This window comes from Humulus lupulus, chromosome 6 (genome assembly GCF_963169125.1).
Source record: "Humulus lupulus chromosome 6, drHumLupu1.1, whole genome shotgun sequence".
NCBI lineage: Eukaryota > Viridiplantae > Streptophyta > Magnoliopsida > Rosales > Cannabaceae > Humulus > Humulus lupulus.
The window spans coordinates 3538062-3543975 of NC_084798.1; the positions used below are offsets into that span (position 1 = coordinate 3538062).

At 36.2% G+C, this 5914-nt stretch overlaps 1 long non-coding RNA gene across 1 annotated transcript; it reads right to left on the reverse strand.

Moving 5' to 3' along the window:
- Nucleotides 1–427: 427 nt before the first annotated feature.
- Nucleotides 428–1920, reverse strand: LOC133783697 (uncharacterized). The gene is made up of 4 exons (XR_009870924.1): nucleotides 1721–1920; nucleotides 1295–1597; nucleotides 775–1206; nucleotides 428–694 (listed from the first exon to the last, which is right to left on the reverse strand). It is a non-coding gene; the product is annotated as an uncharacterized LOC133783697 (long non-coding RNA).
- Nucleotides 1921–5914: the final 3994 nt, after the last annotated feature.

Genomic DNA, 5914 nt, shown 5'->3' on the forward strand with positions numbered 1-5914 from the left:
AGGTTGGCTTAAGAACACTCGTAATCATAACTTGGAAGTTGTTGCCTGCCTCTCTTTCAATGAGTGTACCTGATGCAACAATGTTTGAAACCGAACCAATTGCTAATTGGCATGCTCGGCCCTGCGTAAGAAACATATTATATACAAATAATCATGTTGAAGCAGCAAAGAAATTTATTTGGTTTCAGAATATTCAAGAAAGTTTAATTACCTCTTGCAAAAGTGGTTGTAGTGCAACAATGTGGTGTTCTGCTTGAGGCACTACTGGGTTTGGAGTATAGTAGGACGCCTGCGCTGGTGGCACTGGTGGGTCGGGCACATAGCATGATGATGGCGCTGGTGGGACTCCAACGTTAGATCCTGACCCGCTCTGTTGGGCCAATAATTTTCTCAAGAGCTCATCTTGTTGTTGAAAGCGCTCTTCTAGGCGTTGTGCTTGTTGACGATGCTCTTCTTCTTGTTTTCGAAATCTTTCTTCAAATTCCTTTCTAATGTCGTCATTCGAAGAAGAGGCTTTTGATTTATTTTTCGTTGAGGTAGGTGTTGGAGTATTCCAATATACTGAGCGGGACACACCGTGTCCTCCAGCCCTAACACGTCCTCGAGGCTCAGGAGTGCCCAACGCCCTCGTCAGCACATCATCAGGGCCATCAGGTGCCCATTTACCCTCAGCTTGGAGTTGCCGGTAATGATCCTGTGAAACAATATTCACAGAAAGTTATATATATAAGCTAATAATTTGACATATCAACATTATTAAATATGAGCACTTACAATATTTTTTTGAATCTCAGAGGCCTCTCCAATTAGCTCTCATTTTGCATTCCGACGACCCATGCTCCATAAATCTGCCCTATCAAGTTCAGTCAGACTTTTCCCACTTTGTTCCATTAACATCTCTTCAATACGCACATAGCCTCCTCTAGAGAGGTTGTGATTGTATTTATTCAGTGCTCGATAATTTTGCATCTCCTCTCTCTTTCTTTGCCACTCGGGAGTTAATCTTGAGTTCACAAACGCTAACCATTCATCCGGAGTTATGACATTCTCAAATCCAAATGGCAAAGCTGGCGGGAACTCATTTGGGTATTTTTTCAAAGCGTCGTAAATGTGTACCCTAGTAAGATTAGTCTTCCAATTTCGGAAGTACTTTCCCGCATCCTTCAACATCTGTTGCTTTTGTTTGGGGTCCAAATCATAAGTTTTCTGCAAGTTTGAAAGTAATAAGAAGCATATTATCAAAATAATATATATTTTAAAAACATTAAATGAAATATAATTAATAAAAATATACCTTCATTGTGTCCCATATTTTATTTTTATCCACCACACTAACATCTTTCCAACTGTTAATGTTGATGGACACAGTTGCTCGAACAACTGATCCAAGCTATGATGAAACATTACTTCTAGATCCACCCACTAGTTGACCATACTCATTGTATTCAACAAGAGTAAGATGTCCTTCACTCCTTTTTTTGGTGTTTCTAGACATCCATGTACGTCCTCTCACAGATTTATTTTCTTGCTCCACTGACTGAGAATTAGGGCGTTGCTCTCCCTCATCAGAACTACCACCAAAAGGATCAGCCTCCATCTGTGAACCATAAATATCATTATTATAACAATTTTGGACACTCATAATCAAAAGATGAAACACATTGTGATAACAACTAAGAATTTCACATATCATAAACATATGAAACATATTAAATGGTACCTCAAGACCCATTATCATCAACCCACAATCCTTCACCATTTTCACGGAAACAAATACAATCATCATCAACTTCGTCATTATCTTCTATTGCGGTGAATGTGACAAGTTCTTCTCCGAGAGGTATATCATGTAAATCACCATCTTTAATGTTCCATTCTCTTGTTTGCGTTGGAAGAACAATTGACCATTGGTTGTCTGAAGGATCATTCACATAAAATACTTGTTTCGCCTGTGAAGCTAATATAAATCGATCAGATTTGTGCCCAATTCGATTTAGATTAACTAATGTGAAACCAAAATCTTCATATATTATGCCGCTATCACTTTTCACCCAATCACAAAAGAAAACAGGTACTCGAGTTGTGATATAATCTAACTCCCAAATTTCATTAACTACTCCATAAAAAGTCATATCACATTCAACTGGATTTTTATCTTTTGCACTAGAGACTTGCACAGTTTTAGCAACAAGGCTAACACCACTGTTTTGTGTGTTTCTGTTGTTATCGCGCTCCCTAGTGTTAAATAGAGTACCGTTAATCATGTATGATGAAAACTTGATGACATTAACTGAAGGTCCTCGAGAAATCCACTTAACAATGTCTGAAACCTTATTTGATGTGTTTTGTAATTCTGACACAACCTATCAAATCAACATACCAAAAACAACAAAAAATGTCACCTTGTAATTAAGTACTAATTAATGACAACTTTCAATAATCAACACAATTTACCTTTTGTTCTATCCAACTACTAAAAGTTCGATAATGTTCGTCTTGTAACCATTTTGAGTTCCTTGACTTGGATGGAAATTTTGTCTTTATCCAATTAAAATGTTCCCTTCAATTATAAATATGTTGTTAAACAATTGAATATACGAAATTACACAACTTAAACTTAATGTATTATATGAGTATAACTCACTCGATATAAGGTTGAATTTCATTTATATTCTGCAACACAAGACGATGCGCTTCATCTAGAAGATCTCGACTTACTGTGCATACAACGCTACCACGACGACTCTGAATCTCAACATTTTCAACATCATTTAACCCAATTTTCTGTACACCAGTCATGTATTCAGAACAAAATTCAACTGCCTCTTCTGCAATATAACATTCGACGATGCATCCTTCCGGCCGACTTCTATTCCTAACATACCCCTTAAGAATCTTCATATATCGCTCAAATGGATACATCCATCTTAAATAAACTGGGCCACAATATCTTAGTTCTCTAACCAAGTGAACTGTCAAATGGATCATTATATCAAAAAATGCCAGCGGGAAATATTTCTCCAACTCACACAATACCTCAACAATTTCATCTCTTAACTTAGGTAACTTTAGCGGATCAATCACCTTACAACACAGTGACTTGAAAAACAAGCATAACCTTGTGATTACATCTCGAACTCTCCTAGGCAACACAGATCGAATGGCCACTGGTAGCAAATGTTGCATTAGAATATGACAATCGTGAGATTTCATGCCAGTCAGAATACAACTTTTCATGTCTACCAATGACCTTATATTTGAGGAATATCCGTCTGGAACTTTTATATTAAACAAACATCTGCAAATTTCCATTCTTTCCTCTTTAGTAAGAGTGTAAGCTGCAGGAGGTAAATATGTTCGTATCTTATCTGGTTTTGGAGTCAATTCATCCCTTATACCCATTGCAACCAAGTCTTGTCTAGCCTTAATTCCATCCTTAGTTTTCCCAGGAATATTCAACAAAGTGCCAATCAAACTATCACATACATTTTTCTCTATGTGCATAACATCTAAATTATGACGTATAAGTAAGAAAGGCCAATATTCAAGTTCAAAGAAAACAGATTTCTTTTTATAACACCCTTTTGGCTCTTCCACAACCTTGGCCTTGCGACTACGTTTCATCTTTGTAGGTGTACGAACTTTGGGCTTCCCTAACTTGAACACAATTTTAGACATCTTCTCAAGTACTTGGATCCCATTCAATGGCTCAGGAGCCTCTTCAAACTCTTGTTTACCATTGAATGCCTTCTTCCAAGTCCGAAGTTTATGCGTATTAGGCAAGAACTTCCTATGTCCCATATAACATATTTTCCGAGAGTGTTTCAAGTATTCAGAACATGTTTTTTCTTGAAAAACGGGGCAAGCTTTATATCCTTTCACACTAAACCCAGATAAATTTCCATAAGCAGGAAAGTCATTAATTGTCCACAATAAGACCGCTCTAAGATTAAATTCTTCCTGCCTATATGCATCATAAACCTTAACCCCTTCATCCCACAAAGTTTTCAAGTCATCTATAAGAGGAGCTAGATAGACGTCAATATCATTACCAGGTTGTTTAGGTCCTGATATCAACAAGGTCAAAATCGTAAACTTTCTCTTCATACACAACCATGGGGGTAGATTGTAAATAACAAGCATAACAGGCCAACAACTATACTTACTGCTAAGGGATGCGTGTGGATTAAACCCATCAGTCGAAAGACCTAGACGAATATTACGAGATTCATTTCCAAAAGAAGGCCACTTCAAATCAACTCTCTTCCAAGCAAGGGTGTCAGCTGGATGTCTTAATTTACCATCCTTTATTCTTTCATTAGCATGCCACGACAAACTTTTAGCATGTTCGGCATTTCTAAACAATCGGATGAAACGAGGAATTGGCGGAAGGTACCACAAAACTTTGGCAGGTACTCCTTCCTTGACATCGTCACCATTTCTTTTCATTTGCCATCGTGACTCACCACAAGTAGGACACGATTTTGCGTCTGCAAAACTATTTCGATACAATATGCAATCATTAGGACATGCATGAATTTTTTCGTACTGCATGCCTAATGAGCATAATGTCTTCTTTGCCTCATAAAATGAAATTGGAATTTCATTAACTTCAGGCAATAACTCTTTCAAGAAACCAAATAACTCAGTAATGCTTTTATCACTCCAGCCATGTTTAGCTTTTAGATTGTACAACCTAAGAAGCGCAGATAATTTTGTAAACCTTGTACAACCAGGGTAAATTGGTTTCTCGGCATCATTAAGGAGTGTCTCAAACTTATTTGGGTCTACTCCTGATCCATAATGTGCGTCATCAATCATTTCATCTAATGGATCCCAGTTCTCCTCCACTATATTCCTCCTCACTCCTTTTGGTCTACTTGGCAGAGTTGGAGCAATCGGAGCTATCTCCCCATGGTAATACCAAATTGTGTAACTCTTGTCGATCCCATTGAAATATAAGTGTTCTTTAATCTTTTTAAGATCCATCTTTTTAACATTTCCACACTTAAGACATGGACAATAAGTAAAATTTGGGTCTTTCACATTTTTCGAACAAAACCTTAAGAACAAATCAACCCCGTTCCTAAATTCCGCAGATAACCTATTCGCTGACATCCACTGTTTATCCATATATTCTCCTATGTCTATGGAAAAGAAAAGAAACAACACTAAATAAGCACGTGATAAAGTTGTATGTCTATATAAAACTAATTTTTTATTATCCTAGATAAAATCGGGCAGCATTTCCCCTATAATAGTGACCTAACCATCTGCATGTGAATATCAAAACAAACAATTCAAACAACATACAATAAGTTTCTTCCTTATAGAATGTCTATATAAAACTAATTGTTTATTATCCTAGATAAAATCGGGCAGCATTTCCCCTATAATAGTGACCTAACCATCTGCATGTGAATAGAAAAACAAACAATTCAAACAACACACAATAAGTTTATTCCTTATAGCTCCGCAGCACACAGTAAAATTTATCAGAACCTACTTCACTAATACACACAAGTTCTCAACCTTCCGTTATCACCGCAGCACACAATTTTAATCTCAGAACCTACTTCACTATGGATGAATATTTAAGATATTCAAACTCCTCTAACATTTGTTTAATAATATTAAAAGTAGAAGTACGAGAATATATATGTACCTCTTGCAATCTTTAATCCAAAAGCTAGCAAAGTTACTTCACTTAGTAATCAAATTCGCTATTAAATCCACAAACCAATAAAATTAAATTAATAAATAATAAATAAAACATCACTAAATATCTAGCAATATATAATGTATTATTGTAATTTTAGAAACTTAATTACCTCAAATGTGTGATTGATATTGAAATTTTGATGCAAAATACTCTCTAAAATCTCACCACAAAATCACAACCTATGAAATTAAA